Source organism: Dryobates pubescens, chromosome 11 (assembly GCF_014839835.1).
Source record: "Dryobates pubescens isolate bDryPub1 chromosome 11, bDryPub1.pri, whole genome shotgun sequence".
Lineage (NCBI taxonomy): Eukaryota > Metazoa > Chordata > Aves > Piciformes > Picidae > Dryobates > Dryobates pubescens.
This window is the reverse complement of record NC_071622.1, coordinates 2490984-2508081: the sequence shown is the minus strand read 5'-3', so window position 1 is coordinate 2508081 and position 17098 is coordinate 2490984.

The window sequence follows — 17098 nt, the reverse complement described above, 5'->3', positions numbered from 1 at the left end:
GAGAGGTTGGACTCAGTGATCTCTGAGGTCTTTTCCAACCTGGTTACTTCTGTATTCTGTGTTCTGAGCATAGAATGGCTTAGATTGCCTGGAACCTCACAGATCATCTCCTCCAACCTCCCTGCCATGGATGCCTCTGAAGTTTCCTGAGCCCTGCCCAGCAGCCCAAACCCTCCTGCCTTCGTATCACCTGCCTGTAACAACCTGCTGCGTGCTGGTTGTCTTCAGGGTGAGCTGCAGACGTCAGCAAACTTCAGCAGTAGAGGGGAAGTGGTTTAGTAGTTAATTAAAACCAGTCCCAGGATGGGCTGAAAGGAGTTACAACAAATAATGAATCTATTTTTAACTAATGCCAGGAAATTAATCATCAACTGAGGACATTCAAACACAGGGCTGAGAAACACATGAGGAAAATCCCTGCTGGGCTGGGGCATGAGCTCCTTGGAGGTGTTCAAGGCAAGGCTGGAGGAGGCCTTCAGCAACCTGGGCTAGTGGGAGGTGTCCCTGCCCATGGCAGGGGGGTTGGAACTGGATGATCTTTAAGGTCCTTTCCCAACCCAGACCACTCTGTGATTCTATGATTCTCCCCTCATTGTTCTGTTGTGTGGCTCTGGATGAGTATCTCAAGGGTAAGAGCTCAGCCACAGCAAGCCTGTTTTTATGGTGAGGGCAACAGGAGACTGCAACAGGTTGCCCAAACCAGCTGTGGAGCCTCTGATGTTGGGAGACGCTCAAGCCCAACATGACTCATGGACAGCTGGAGCAGGGCTTGAAACACAGCCTGCCAGGTCTGGAAGGGACCTCTGGAGATCATCCAATCCAACCCTGCTGCTAAGGCAAGGACACCCACAGCAGCTTGCCCAGCATCACAATGGCCAGCTGGGTTTGGAGTCATAGAATCATAGAACTGTCAGGGTTGGAAGGGATCTCAAGGCTCAGCCAGCTCCAACCCCCCTGCCATGGCCAGGGACACCTCACACTGCAGCAGGTTGCTCACAGCCACCTCCAGCCTGGCTGCAAACACCTCCAGGGATGAGGCTGCCACCACCTCCCTGGGCAGCCTGTGCCAGTGTCTAATCTCTCCAGACAAGGAGACTCCACAACTCCTCTTGTGAGAAGCCGCTGGGGTGGTTTAGCCTGGAGAATAGGAGGTTGAGGAGAGACCTCCTGGCTCTCTGCAACTCCCTGACAGGAGGTTGGAGCCAGGAGGGGCTTGGTCTCTTCTGCCTAGTATCTGGTGCTACAGGGAGAGGAAATGACCTGAAATTGTGCCAGGGGAGGTTTAGGTTGGACATGAGGAACAATTTCTTCACTGTGAAGGTGGTCAGGCATTGGAGCAGGCTGCCCAGGGAGGTGCTGGAGTCCTCATCCCTGGAGGTGTTCAAGAAATGTGTGGCCATGGCACTTGGGGCCATGGTTTGATGGCCATGGTGGTGCTGGGGCTGATGGTTGGGCTGGATGGTCTTGGAGGTCTTTTCCAACCCAAACAATTCTATGATTCTAGTGCCTGCAGATAATTAATTACTCCTCCAAATGTGATCACAATCAAAGCCTTGATGTAAAAGCAGAGCTAATTCCCTGTTTTTCTCTGTGACCTCTGGTATTTCAAAGCATCAAAATCCTGATCTTCCAGTAATTGGCTCTCACCACGTTGCTAATCCATTAGCACCCTGATTATGGTCAAGGTGGTGATGGGCTGAGTCATGCCTGAGAGGGGGAAAATATTATCAGAAGGGCTGAACTTTGACTGTGCAGCAGGGTTTGGAGATGCTGCTGCTGGTGATAAAGGTGGGGGAAGCACTGAATTGCCTGGAGATTAAAAATGAACCTCCAAATAAATGTTGGCTCCAGAAGATCCTGCACAGAGCTGAGTGGGGGAAATGGAGACATAAAGGGGCAAGGTTATGAACTGCCTGGAAAAGATTGGGTGCTGTGGGGTGTGCTGCTGGGCACCTGCAGTACTGGGGCCAGTTCTGGGCTCCACAGTTCAAGAGAGGCAGGCAGCTACAGAAGGAGGCTCTAAAGATGCTGAGGGGCCTGGGGGCATCCCTGTGAGGAGGAAAGGCTGAGAGCCCTGGGGCTGTTGAGCCTGCAGAAGAGCAGCCCCAGAGGGCAGCAGAGCAATGCTCAGCAAGAGATAAAGGAGCTGTGGGGAGCAAGAGGCTGGGGCCAGACTCTGCTTAGTGGTGCCAGGGACAGGACAAGGAGCACTGGGCACAAACTGGAACCCAGAAGGTTCCACCTGAACAGGAGGAGAAAGTTGTTTGTTGTGAGGGTGCTGGAGGCCTGGAGCAGGCTGCCCAGAGAGGTTGTGGAGTCTCCTTGTGTGGAGAGCTCCCAGAGCCAGCTGGGCATTGTGCTGCTGGGCAAGCTGCTGTGGCTGCCCTGCTTTAGCAGGGGGCTTGGAGTGGATGACCTCCAGAGATGTGTGGTGCCATGACTGTGTGACTCAGAGCTGTGGAGCACAGCTTGAGCTGAATATGAGAGTCTTCCTGGATACATGTGAAGATTCCTGCCACCAGCAGCCTACGGGAGACAAGATGAGCTCTGGGGGCGTTGCAAAGGCATCAGGTGGAAATAAATGGGAGAAACTTAGGGTTGTTCTCCTGTAAACTGTGCTGAAGAAAGCTGATGAGGTACTTGTCTCACATGGAGACGTAGCAGCATTTCCCCTTGAAGTGAAGAGCTGCTCTTGAAGCATAAGGAACTATGGAGCCCGGGCTGAGGACGCGAGAAATGGAACCGGAGGAAGAATAAGCACAAAGAAAAAGCCTAATTGCTCTCCAGAATTTAACCACCAGGCTTGGAAGCTGTAGAAATGCTGAGGACAGGTTGTTTTTCTCCTGGATGTGCTCAGATGAAACCTCAAATCACTCAAATATTTCCATTCCTCAATGGCCTGAATCCATTTGGGCTCCGCCGTGGGCTTGCACAAAGACATCTTCCACACCACTTCTGGCAATGAGTTGTGGCTTTGCAGTTAATAAAACCCCACCTCAACATCTCCTCAAAAGCTACAGATGGAGGTTTGCTGAGGAGATGGATGATTGGGTCCTTCACCCACTAAATGAATCCTCACCACGGAGCTGCTGCAGCTGCTGTTTACATCTCCGGTACTGAATATTTATGGTCCGGCGCAGGGAGGTTCAGGCAGAGCTGGAGGGGAGCAGCACAGCACAGTGATACAGAGCACAGAATTAACCAGGTTGGAAAAGACCTCAGAGATCACCAAGTCCAACCTCTCACCCAACACCATCTAAGCAACTCAACCATGGCACCAAGGGCCTCAGCCAGTCCCCTCCTAAACACCTCCAGGGATGGGGACTCCACCACCTCCCTGGGCAGCACATCCCAGTGGCCAATCTCTCTTGCTGGGAAGAATTTCTTCCTCACCTCTGGCCTGAACCTCCCTTGGCACAGCTTGAGACTGTGTCCTCTTGTTCTGGTGCTGCTTGCCTGGCAGAAGAGACCAACCCCCACCTGGCTACAACCTCCCTTCAGGCAGTTGGAGAGAGCAAGAAGGTCTCCCCTGAGCCTCCTCTTCTGCAGGCTAAGCAACCCCAGCTCCCTCAGCCTCTCCTCACAGGGCTGTGCTCCAGACCCCTCCCCAGCTTTCTTGCCCTTCTCTGGACACCTTCCAGCAGCTCAACATCTTTCCTAAACTGGTCTTTAAGGCCAGGCTGGATGTGGCTGTGAGCAACCTGCTGTGGTGTGAGGTGTCCCTGCCCATAGCAGGGGGGTTGGAACTGGCTGAGCCTTGAGGTCCCTTCCAACCTCACCATGCTGGGATTCTGTGACTGGATTTACTTCCCAGAAGTCCTGCAGGGCCAAGATGTTGTAGGTCTACACATTTTGGTGTCTCTGCTGTGTAGGTCAAGGAGATGGACCCTCCCCAGAGTGGCTCTGACACACACCCACCCCAGTGTCTCTGCCAAGCTCAGGGCTAGCACACACTGAAGAAACTGGCAGCCAGTCCTGCAAGCACAGGGAGCAGCCTGAGGGACACACAGCAGCAGTGATTCACAGCCCTGTCCCACTGGTGGTCTCCATCCTTGGGAAAGGAACCAAGGCAGTTCTCTGATTCTATGATAAAGCTGTGAAGTGGTTAAGTGCAGAGCAGAGGAAGATCCATATTCATTGAATGGTTTGGGTTGGAAGGGACCTTAAAGATCATCCCGTTCCAAACCCTCTGCCATGGGCAGGGATCTTAAAGATCATCCAGTTCCAACCCCCTGCCATGGGCAGGGACCTTAAAGATCATCCAGTTCCAACCCCCCTGCCATGGGCAGGGACCTTAAAGATCATCCAGTTCCAACCCCCCTGCCATGGGCAGGGATCTTAAAGATCATCCAGTTCTAACCCTCCTGCCATGGGCAGGGACCTGAAGGATCATCCAGTTCCAACCCCCCTGCCATGGGCAGGGACACCTCCCACCAGCCCAGGTCACTCAAGGCCTCATCCCACCTGGCCTTGCCCACCTCCAGGGAGGGGACATCCACGACCACCCTGGGCAACCTGTCCCAGTGTCTCCCCTCCCTTATCTTCATTTTCCAAAGCTGTCATATACACAATGTTTGAATTATTTGGGCTTTGTTCTTTGTTTCTTGGATCCAAACCATTCAGAAACTGAATTTTTCTACACCCCACCCCCCCCCGAGTGTCTCTTTGGTTTGTGTGGGAGGAAGCTGGCATGCCAATAAAAGAAGAATGAAGAGTACTCTCGAGGTTTAATAGCCACCAGAAGGACCAGTCTGCCTCCATGTCCTTCAGGAGCACTGCTGATGAGGAGGGACCATGGAAGAAAGGTCAAGAGGCTGTGGTTTGCTGGGTTTGAAGTGGAGAGCTACCCAGGATATGGGCAGAGGGCTGGAAGGTCACTCAAAGCTCCTAACAATGACACAATGAAGAGAGCTGGATGGAGATTTCATGGCAATCACTGTGAAGGAGATGATGCCTCTCCAAGTCGCATGGCAACATGCTGGGGACAAAAATAAAGCATCCATATGGCTTGGAAAAGCTGATTTATTCCTGAGGTAAAAGAGAGTTGGTTGGGGGTTGGGGTTTTGTTGTTGTTGTTGTTTGGTTGGGGTTTTTTTTTGCTTTGTTGAAGGTTTAAGTCTCCTGAGCAAACTGAGTAAATCCACTGACACTGGGGAAAGTTCCCAAACCTTGAGGGGTTAGAGGATTCCTGGGCTTGGGTCCTCTCCCAGCCCTCTGCAGCTTTCCACTGAGGCTGGGGAGACACTGGAACAGGTTGCCCAGGGAGGCTGTGGATTGCCCCTCCCTGGAGGTTGGATGGGACCTGGAGCAACCTGCTCTAGGGGAAGGTGTCCCTGCCCATGGCAGAGGGTTTGGAACCACATGATCTTTAAGGTCCCTTCCCAGGGCACAGGGTTTAGAACTGGCTGATCTTTAAGGTCCCTTCCCATGGCAGAGGGTTTGGAACCACATGATCTTTAAGGTCCCTTCCCAGGGCAGAGGGTTTGGAACTGGATGATCTTTAAGGTCCCTGCCCATGGCAGAGGGTTTGGAACTGAATGATCTTAACCATGGCAGAGGGTTTGGAACTGGATGATCTTTACCATGGCAGAGGCTTTGGAACTGGATGATCTTTACCATGGCAGAGGGTTTGGAACTGGATGATCTTTACCATGGCAGAGGCTTTGGAACTGGATGATCTTTACCATGGCAGAGGGTTTGGAACTGGATGATCTTTAAAATCCCTGCCCGGGGTAGAGGGTTTGGAACTGGCTGATCTTTAAGGTCCCTTCCCAGGGCAGAGGGTTTGGAACTGGATGATCTTTAAGGTCCCTTCCCAGGGCAGAGGGTTTGGAACTGGATGATCTTTAAGGTCCCTTCCCATGGCAGAGGGTTTGGAGCTGGATGATCTTTAAGGTCCCTGCCCATGGCAGAGGGTTTGGAACTGGCTGATCTTTAAGGTCCCATCCCAGGGCAGAGGGTTTGGAACTGGCTGATCTTTAAGGTCCCTTCCCAGGGCAGAGGGTTTGGAACTGGATGATCTTTACCATGGCAGAGGGTTTGGAACTGGATGATCTTTAAGGTCCCTTCCCAGGGCAGAGGGTTTGGAACTGGATGATCTTTACCATGGCAGAGGGTTTGGAACTGGCTGATCTTTAAGGTCCCTTCCCAGGGCAGAGGGTTTGGAACTGGATGATCTTTACCATGGCAGAGGGTTTGGAACTGGATGATCTTTAAGGTCCCTTCCCAGGGCACAGGGTTTGGAACTGGATGATCTTTAAGGTCCCTTCCCATGGCAGAGGGTTTGGAACTGGCTGATCTTTACCATGGCAGAGGGTTTGGAGCTGGATGATCTTTAAGGACCCTTCCCAACCCAGACCATTTAATGTTTTTGATGAACCCAGACATTCTGAAGTCACCAAAGGAGCAACAAAAAGTGTGTTGGTAGGACTGAGAAAGAGAAATGAGCTGTCTGGTTGTGCCCTCTCTGGGGTTTGGCCCCTTTTTTTTTGACTGAGGAATGGAGCTGGTTGAAGGTGGTGTGAACACTGGAAGAGCTGGGAGAGGCAATCCAATTGAGAGCCTGTCACAGAGCTCTCATCTCTTGCTGACAAGGGTTGTCATGTTCCTGAGACACCTGATGTGCAGAGCACCCACTGATAAATAGCTTAAAGATGAAATTGTCACTCTTCATTACCTGGTGCCACCAATTACCTGCTGCCTTGGGCTGGGGTGCAGGGATGGAGGCCCACAGGTTTGCCAGATGGCAACACCTGGGTGCAGCATCCCCTGGGCCAAGGGAGGAGCTTCACAGCCTGGTGCAGAGGGACCCTTCATAGGCTTGTTAGTAATGATGGCTGTGGACAGTGACAGGGTTGTGAGCAGTGGTGCAGAATTTAGGTGGAGGCCTGTAGCTTGTGGTGTTTCCCAGGGGGCAGTGCTGGGTCCACTCTTGCAGAGGTAACCAGGTTGGAAAAGACCTCAGAGATCATCCAGCCCAACCTCTCATCCAGCACCATCTGAGCAACTCAACCATGGCACCAAGGGCCTCAGCCAGGCTCTTCCTAAACACCTCCAGGGATGGGGACTCCACCACCTCCCTGGGCAGCACATCCCAATGGCCAATCTCTCTTGCTGGGAAGAATTTCTCCTCACCTCCAGCCTGAACCTCCCCTGGCACAGCTTGAGACTGTGTCCTCCTGTTCTGGTGCTGCTTGCCTGGGAGAAGAGACCAACCCCCACCTGGCTACAACCTCCCTTCAGGGAGTTGGAGAGAGCAAGAAGGTCTCCCCTGAGCCTCCTCTTCTGCAGGCTAAGCAACCCCAGCTCCCTCAGCCTCCCCTCCCAGGGCTGTGCTCCAGACCCCTCCCCAGCTTTCTTGCCCTTCTCTGGACACCTTCCAGCACCTCAACATCTTTCCTAACCTGAGGAGCCCAGAACTGGACACAGGACTCCAGGTGTGGCCTAAGCAGTGCTGAGCACAGGGCAGAATGACTTCCCTGCTCCTGCTGGCCACACTGTTCCTGCTGCAAGCCAGGATGCCCTTGGCCTTCTTGGCCCCCTTGGCACACTGCTGGCTCATGTTCAGCTGCTGTCCACCAGCACCCCCAAGTCCCTCTCTGCCTGGCTGCTCTCAGCCACTCTGACCCCAGCCTGTAGCACTGCATGGGGCTGTTGTGGCCAATGTGTACAACGTGGCACTTAGATGTGCTAAATGTTGTTTATCATCTCCATGTTAAACATCTCCATGTGTTTAATCTTGTTTAACATCTCTTGTTTAACATCTCCATCCACGACCTGGATGAGGGGACAGAGCAGACCTTCAACCACTTTGCTGGTGACACCAAACTGGGAGAAGTGGTTGACAGCCCATCAGGCTGTGCTGCCATTCAGCCAGACCTGGACAGGCTGGAGAGTGGGGTGAGAGGAACCTCATGAAGCTCAACAAGGGCAAGTGTAGAGTCCTTCACCATGGCAGGAATAACTCCCTGCACCAGCAGAGATGAGGGGGTGAGCTGCTGGGAAGCAGCTCTGTGGAGAAGGATGTGTGAGTGCTGGGGGACAAGAAGTTGCCCATGAGCCAGCAGTGTGCCATTGTGGACAAGAGGGCCAATGGTGTCCTGGGGTTCATGAGGAAGAGTGTGGCCAGCAGGCCAGGGAAGGTTCTGCTCTCCCTCATCCGCCCTATGAGGCCACATCTGCAATCCTGGGCCCACTTCTGGGCTCCCCAGATCAAGAGGGACAAGGAGCTACTGGAGAGAGTCCAGCAGAGGCTCCAAAGATGCCTCTTGGAGATGCTGCAGCACCAGGGAGGCTTTGGTGGCTGGAATGGGTCTGAAAGAGAGCTGCTCAATGCCCAGCAAGAGCTAAAGGACCTGTGGGGGGCAAGAGGATGGAGGGGGGCAGACTCTTGTCAGTGGTGCCCAGGGACAGGGCAAGGGGCAGTGGGCACAAACTGGAGCCCAGGAGGTTCCATGTGGACAGGAGGAGAAACTTGTTTGGTGTGAGGGTGCTGGAGGCCTGAAGCAGGCTACCCAGAGAGGTTGTGGAGTCTCCTTGTGTGGAGAGCTCCCAAAGCCAGCTGGGCATTGTGCTGCTGGGCAAGCTGCTGTGGGTGCCCTGTAGTGTGAGGTGTCCCTGCCCATGGCAGGGGGGGTGGACTGGATGACCTCCAGAGGTCCCTTCCAACCCCCAGCATGCTGGGATGCTGTGGGATTGCTCTTTCTGCTGTGTTTACAGCAGGGAAGGAGCCAGAGAGGACTGTGAACATGAAGGAAGACAGCCAGTGAAGGAAAGAAAGAAGAGAGTGCTTGGATAGCTTTAACTTGGGGGGGGGAGCAAAGTGCACATGCTTGCAGAAATTAGCCCCAAAGTTCTAAGCTGGAAACCTCCTGGGGTGACTTCTAACTAGCAAAGTTTCCAGCTGCAAATGAAGTTTATATTAGCTGGAAGAAAGAGGATGGCACTAACCTACTTTGCCACCTTCATTCCCCACGGACAGCAGAAGAAACATCTGAAAAGCTCCTGCTTTGGGGAATTACTTGGGTTTCACTCCTTCCTAGCTGCACTGAGGAGACTCCAGGAATGGCTGGCTTATAACCATAGCAACTTCAAGATCCTGCAGAGCGCTCCAAACTTCTGTCACCAACCAGCAGCAAGAGCTGCTGAGACAGGAAGGACAAAATTCATTCCCACTCGCATGGAGCTGGGGGTGGGGAAAGGAGCAGCAGGGTTTAAGACCAGGCTGGATGAGGCTCTGAGCAGCCTGACCTTGTAGGAGGTGTCCCTCTGCCCCTGGCAAGGGAGTTGGAATTGGGTGATCATAGAATTACAGACATAGAATTGTTTGGGTTGGAAAAGACCCCCAAGATCATCGAGTCCTTCACCTGGCATCATTGACCTGGACCTGAGCAAAGCCTTGGGCACTGTCCTGCGCCACATCCTGGTCTCCAGGCTGGTGCAGGATGGGTTCCATGAAGGGAGCATTCAGTGATACAGAACTGGCTTGAGGGCCACACTCAAAGAGTGGCTGTCAATGGTCCATGTCCAAGTGGAGGCCAGGGACAAGTGGAGTCCCTCAGGGATCAGTACTGGACCAGTCTTGTTCAACATCTGTGTTGGTGCCATGGACAGTGGCACTGAGTGCACCCTCAGCAGGGTTGCTGATGACACCAAGCTGTGTGGTGCTGCTGACAGCTGGGGGGAAGGATCCATCCAGAGGGACCTGGACAGGCTGCAGAGCTGAGCCCATGACAACCTCAACAAGACCAAGGGCAAGGTCCTGCAGCTGGCTCAGGGCAATCCCAGGCACTGATACAGGCTGGGCAGGGACTGGCTGGAGAGCAGCCCTCAAGAAAAGGACCTGGGGGTGCTGAGGGATGAGAATCTCAACAGGAGCCAGCAGGGAGCACTTGCAACCCAGAGAGCCAAGCAGAGCCTGGGCTGCAGCAAGAGAAGTGTGGCCAGCAGGGCCAGGGAGGGGATTCTGCCCCTCTGCTCCACTCTGCTGAGACCACAGATGCAGCTCTGAGTCCAGGTCTGGAGCCTCTGTGCCAGGAAGGATCTGGAGGTGCTGGAAGCAGGAGCAGGGAAGGGCCATGAGGAGGAGCAGAGGGTGGAGCGCATGAGGTCTTGGGTGACAGGTTGGACTTGATGATCTCTGAGGTCTTTTCCAACCTTGTTGATTCTATGATTTTCTATGTTATGAGGACAGAGTGAGGGAGTTGGGGTTGTGCAGTCTGGAGAAGAGAAGGCTCCCAGGAGACCTCATTGTGGCCTTCCAGGATCTGAAGTGGGCTCCAAGAAAGCTGGGGAGGGACTTCTGAGGGTGTCAGGGAGGGATAGGACTGGGGGGGATGGAGCAGAACCAGAAATGGGGAGATTGAGATTGGATGTGAGGAAGAAGTTGTTGCCCATGAGGGTGGTGAGAGCCTGGCACAGGCTGCCCAGGGAGGTGGTGGAAGCCTCCTGCCTGGAGGTGTTTGCAGCCAGGCTGGAAGTGGCTGTGAGCAACCTGCTGTGGTGTGAGGTGTCCCTGGCCATGGCAGGGGGTTGGGACTGGCTGAGCCTTGAGGCCCCTTCCAATTCTATGATTCTAATTCAAATCCTTCAAGGCCCTTTCCAACCCCTTCTATGGCCCTGTGAGTCTGTTGGGTGCTGAAATCTCTCCACAGCTCCTGAGCAGGAGACCCAGTGCGAGCCTGGAGTGGACTCCCTGGGTTTGGTGTGGCATGCTGGTTTGAAGCAGGATGTGAACTGAAGATGTGCTTTGAAGTCTTCATTCTGTTGATCATGGCAATTTAAGGAGAAACAAATTTTCCTCCAGGGTTTTCTTCCACAATAAAAGAAAGAAGAGGGCAAGGCAGGGATGCCTCTCCTTGGCGGCCCATTCATTTGGCTGTAAATAGGACACTTGGCCAAATGACTTTGTGTGGCTGATGAGACTGCAACTGGGAGTTCTGGGAACAGAGCAAGTGTCCTCACTGAAATGTGCACACTGGCAGCAGAACTGGCTGCAAAAACGAGGACACCAAAGTGCTTTTGCATTCTGGCTGGTGGGCAGCAGTGCAGGAGGACTCACACAGTCCCTGGCAGGGAAGGAGCACTCAGGGCTCTCCTTGGACAGGTTGTAGAGATGCACCTTGTCCTGGTTGGGGCTGGAGCAGAGCAGGCTGTGCCCAGAGCTGTGGCTGCTGAGCTCAGCCCCTGCTCAGGGCTGGCTCTCTCTGGGGCTCAGGGTGGATTTCTGCAGCCAGGGGCTGCTGCCAGCAGTGAGAGCCTGATGGGGACAGGCACTGCCTGGGCTGGGCTGCAGAAAGCCTCTGCCTTGCACTCGCTCCTGCCCACACCAAGGGCACTGCCACAGCTTGTGCCCCATGCTGGGGGGCAGCAAGGCAGAGCTGGCAGCTGTGGGGAGGAGAGGGCAGGGCAGGGGAGCCTCAACTGCCCAACAAGGGACTGCAGCCCATGGGTGGCAGCTGCAGGAGGCAGCTGGGGGAGCACCAGGGTCAAGCCTCTTCTTCCCTGGGCAGTGTCCCAGGAGGACTCTGTCCCTTCTGCCTTCCATCCCCATCCCTGTGCTCCTGAATCCAGCTCCTGAACCCAGTTCCCATCTGCTGCTGAGTCCAGGCTGGGACTTGCCCAGTGCCTGCCCCCAGCACCAGTGGTGCCCATGGTGCCAGCATTGCCACCAGGGCTTGGGTTCCACCTTGGTTTGTGTCTCTGTGTCTCCATCCCATGGCATTGTTCTTCCTTCCATCCCAGCTGGGTTAGGTCCTTTCCCACACCAGCAGCCTCTCCCCCTTCCTCCCTTTCTCCTCCCTTTGGGAAGCAGAGGACTTCATGAGGAGCCTCTGCCCCTTGTCTGGTGGCCAGCACAGCCCTGACCCTCCACAAGAGCCTCTGGGAGACGACTCAGCAGTCCATGGAGGCCCCTCCAGGCTCTTCACTCTTTTGGGCCTGTTCATTTCCACCAGCTGGGTGTGAGTGGACTTTTGTTATCTGTTTTTAGAGACAGATGGCCAGAGGAAGGGATGTTTTGCCAAACCCACTTTATTTACACATAGAGAGTGAAAAACACTGATTTAAATTCTCTGGTGTGAAGGAACTAATTATTTTTGTGACCAAGTCACACTTTACACAGCAGGTTCCACTTAAACAGGAGGAGAAACTTCTTTGCTGTGAGGGTGCTGGAGGCCTGGAGCAGGCTGCCCAGAGAGTGGTTGTGCAGCCTCCTGCTCTGGAGACTTTCAAGGCTCACCTAGATGCCTTCCTGGGTGATGCTGCTTTGGCAAGGCCTTTGGGCTGGAGGATCTCCAGAGGTCCCTTCCAGCCCCTGCTGTACTATGATTCTATGATCCTGGGCAAGCTGCTGTGGGTGCCCCTGCTTTAGCAGGGGGGATTGGACTGGATGATCTCCAGAGGTCCTTTCCAGCCCCCACCATGCTGGGATTCTGGGACTTTGTCTGCTGAACCCCCATCTCTAATGGATGGAAACCGCAGCACAGGAGGTTCCACCTCAACACAAGGAGGAACTTCTTCCCTGGGAGGGTCCCAGAGACCTGGAGCAGGCTGCCCAGAGAGGTTGTGGAGTCTCCTTGTCTGGAGCCTTTCCAGCCCCATCTGGATGTGTTCCTGTGTGAGCTGAGCTGGATTGTATGCTCCTGCTCTGGCAGGGGGCTTGGACTGGATGATCTCTGGGTCCCTTCCAACCCCTGACATCCTGTGAGCCTGTGAGCAGGTGTCCCCTTGTTCTCAGCCTTGCATTGGCCAGGACCACAGCCCTGCCTTCCTCACAGGGACCATTCCTCCACACAAGCCGCTGTAGGGATCTCCTCACCCTGCCCACCACAGAAATCAAGCTTAAAGGCAGAGATGCCCAACTGGTGTGAAAACCCAATCTCCTGGCCAGCCCAGCACCTCAACTCCTCTCTGCAAGCCTTTCCAGCCGTGCCAGAAGCACAGCTGCCCAAAGCTGAGGAAAGTTGTGAGTTATGGGCACGAGGAGAGAGAGGAGAAGCAAATTAGTGCAAAATTAGCTTCTTAAAAGCCTCAACATCCATCACCAAGGAAGGGAATCTCATCTGACCCCCTCCAGGTGGGTGTGAGGGCACCACTCCAGCGGTGCTGCTGCAGCCAGGCACCTCTGGGGCTCAGATGCCATGGTGACAAAGGCTCCTCACCGGGGTGAGCAGAGGACATCTAACAGCTCCTTCAGCCACCACACTAATTAGTGGTGGTACCATGCAGTGTGAGAAGAGCAGGGGAGGACAAGCATGGGGGAAGGTTAATCACATCTTGGTTTGTTTGACAAAGGCTCCTTAAATGATGAACCCTCTCCAACCTAGCTTTTTGATCTATATATATATAGATGTATGTATTTATATTAGCTCTTTTTTTCCCCCTCCCTATGCCTCAGCTTTCCTCCTGCTGCACCTGCCTGTTAAGTGCTCTTGCTTAAACAGGTTGGTTTTTTTTTCCCTGGGAAATTGGCCCCTTTTATTTGTGTTTTCCCTGTGAACCCCAGTAATTAGAGCTGTCAGCTGGGGCTTGATTTTTTTTCTTCAGCTCACCTACACCCTGCTCAAACCAACCTGGGGAAAGTGGTAAATATTGGCTGATCTCAGGGATATTTTCCCTCAACACGTCACCAGGAGAAGCTGAAGGAGGAGGAGAAGGCTCATGTGCAAGGCAGGTGGGCAAGGTGTCATGGCAACACAGCTGACAGATTGCATCAGGTGAAAAGAGACCCCCCCAGAGGTCATCTTGTCCAACCCACCCACCCCCACCCCCTGCGGTAAGCAACCTCCGGCGAGAGCAGGCTGCTCGGGGCCGCAAGCCTGGTTGTGAAGGGCTCCCTCTGATCCTCAAGTTCAGAAGGACATTGAGATACCTGAATGTGTCCAGAGAAGGGCAGTGGGGCTGGGGAGAGGTCTGGAGCACAGCCCTGGGAGGAGAGGCTGAGGGAGCTGGGGTTGCTTAGCCTGCAGAAGAGGAGGCTCAGGGGAGACCTTCTTGCTGTGTACAACTCCCTGAAGGGAGGTTGTAGCCAGCTGGGGGTTGGTCTCTTCTCCCAGGCAAGCAGCACCAGAACAAGAGGACACAGTCTCAAGCTGCACCAGGGGAGGTTTAGGCTGGAGGTGAGGAGAAAGTTCTTCCCAGCAAGAGAGATTGGCCATTGGGCTGTGCTGCCCAGGGAGGTGGTGGAGTCCCCATCCCTGGAGGTGTTCAAGACAGGCTTGGCTGTGGCGCTTGGAGCCATGGTTTAGTTTTCAGGTGGTGTTAGCTATTAGGTCATAGGTTGGACTTGATGATCTCTGAGGTCTCTTCCAACCTGGTTGATTCTCTGATTCTATGGTCAATACTTCAAGGGTGGTTGTCCAGAGGCATTTTTCAGTGGCACCCTTTGACAGGAGAAGAGGTAACAGGCCGAAGCTTGAACATAAGAAGTTTCATCTAAACATGAGGAGGAACTTCTTTAATTGAAGGGTGGTGGAGCACTGGAGCAGGCTGCCCAGAGAGGTGGTGGAGTCTCCATCTCTGGAGAGAGACATTCCAAACCCACCTGGGCATGCTCCTGTGTGACCTTCGGGAGGCGACCCTGCCGGGGCAGGGCGGCTGGTCTCAAGGATCTTCAGGGGTCCTTTCCAATCCCTACCCTCCCGTGAATCTGTGGCTCTCCCCTGCCCAGATACACAGCTTTTTAGGTTCCTTCTCCTGAGTGAGGAGGGCAACATCACTTCATTTGCCATCTGCTTTGGAGATGCCAGTTTAACAGCCTCACCTCAAGCAGAACTCCCGTGGCTCGCAGAGAAAGCCCCAGCCTGGACTGCAAATGTCAGCTCAACTCTGGGCAAATACATATTTGGACTTTCCCTGTCAGGAGGGTGAAGTGGATCATGAGTCCTTATTTATTTCCAGGAAGGAGTCAGAGGAACTAAACCAACTGTCTGACAGGTGGAATTGGCTGGAGTCAATAAAGCCTCTCTCTGATTGCAGGACAGGCTCCTGTCAGCAGCGAGGAGAGCTCGGGTGGAGAACAGACTGTTACTGTTTGGGAGTAAAAAGGGCATGATGAAATATTGTCCATTCTCATCCTTCCTGCCCATCTCAACATCAAAAGCCCATGCTATTTCTGCACTAGATGCTGGAGGTGCAGGAGAAGGCTCATGTGCAAAGCAGGTAGCAACACAGAGGTCCCTCCGGAGCTGACTCCCACATTCACAGATGGCATCAGGTTGGAAGGGACCCCCAGAGGTCATCCTGACCAACCCCCCCCTGCAGTCAGCAACTAGGTCAGGCTGCTCAGGGTCACCCCAAGTCTCATCTTCAATGTCTCCAGGAGTGAGGCCTCAACCTCATGAGGGCAACCTGTTCTACCACCCTCACTCTGCAGAGCTTCCTCCCAGTGCCCAGCCTAAATCTCCCTTGCTCCAGTTTCAAACCATTGCCCTTCATCCTGCCACCACAGGCCCTTCTGAACACTCCCTCCACCCCCTTCCCCCCCTGCCCCCAGAAGCTCTTCCTTTGAATGCTGGTGTGGTTTCACACCCAGCTCAGGCAAAGTGTTTCCTTCATTCTGCCCTGTGCTCAGCACTGCTTAGGCCACATCTTGAGTCCTGTGTCCAGTTCTGGGCTCCTCAATTTTTTCTTCATGTCCAACTTAAACCTTCCCTGGGGCAACTTGAGGCCTCTTGTCCTGTCCTGTACTCCTTGAGAGATGAAACCAACCTCCAGCTGGCTTCAAACCTCCTTTCAGGGAGTTCTAGAGAAGCAGGTCTCCCCTCAGCCTCCTTTTCTCCAGACTAAGGAACCCCAGTTCCCTCAGCTGCTCCTCACCAGACCTCTTCTCCTGACCCTTCACCAGCTCCCCTCTCTGGACCTACTCCAGCAAGTGATGTGAGGGGAGGCTCTGTGGGCTGGGGATAGCCTAGAGCTGGGTATCAACAAAGTTCCAGAAAACAAAGGCAAAGAGGAAAGTTAAATTCCTGGTTGAAGTGTAGAGGAACAGGCTCTTGACACGTGCCAGAGGATGTTCTCCAAGAGAACAGAGGCAGCCTTTCTGTGTGTCAGCTGGTGGGCAGGCAAACTGCTGCTGTTAATCTGCAGAGAGCAGGATTGGGGTCAGGAGCATTTCTGGTGGTGACTCATTGCTCAGCTACAAATGACAGAAATGGATTAGGAGAGGGTTTAGAGCACAGCTTGGGGGGCTGCTCTGGGATTAAACCAGCAGCTGTCTGGTCTGGAACTGAGCTCTTTAACTACCTGTACCCCTGAACCTGGGCAAAGCCCTCTCAGCCCCATATTTCAATGATTTAGTGAGGACTTGCCAACTCTCCTCCTCCTCAGAGAATATTAGAATGGGTTGGGTTGGAAGGGACTTTAAAGATCATCTAATTCCATCCCCTGTGCCATGGGCAGGGACACCTTTCACTAGCCCAGGCTGCTCAAGACCTCATCCAACCTTGAACTCCTCCACAGCCTCCCTGGGCAACCTGTTCCAGGGTCTCACCACCCTCACTGGAAAGAATTGCTTCCTAACCTCCAGCCTCCATCTCCCCTCTTCCAGCTCAAAGCCATTGCCCCTCATCCTGTCAGCCACTGCCCCTCATCCTGTCACTTCAAGCCTTTGTACAAAGTCCCTCCCCAGCTCTCCTGTAGCTCCCTTCAGGTACTGGAAGGCTGCTCTAAGGTCTCCCTGAAGCCTTCTTTTCCCCAGGCTGAACAGCCCCACCTCTTTCAGCCTTTCCCCATAGGAGAGGTGCTCCAGCACTCTGATCCTCTTCATGACCTCCTTTGTATCTGCTCCAGCAGTCCCACGTCCTTCTTGTGTTGGGGGAACCAGAACTGGATGCACTGCTCCAGAGCAGGTCTCACCAGGGTAGAGTAGAGGGACACAATCTCCTCTTTTACCCTGCTGGTCACACTTGTTTTGATGCAGCCCAGCACACAGCTGGCTTGGGGCTGCTGAGCAATGGCTGCTGGCTCATGTTGAGTGTTTCATCAAGTGACACCCCCAAGTCCTTCTCCTTGTGACTGCTCTAGAGCCAGTCCTCACCCAGCATGGATTTATGCTTGGGATTGCCCCAACCCAGGCCAAGGCCTTGCACCTGGTCTTGTT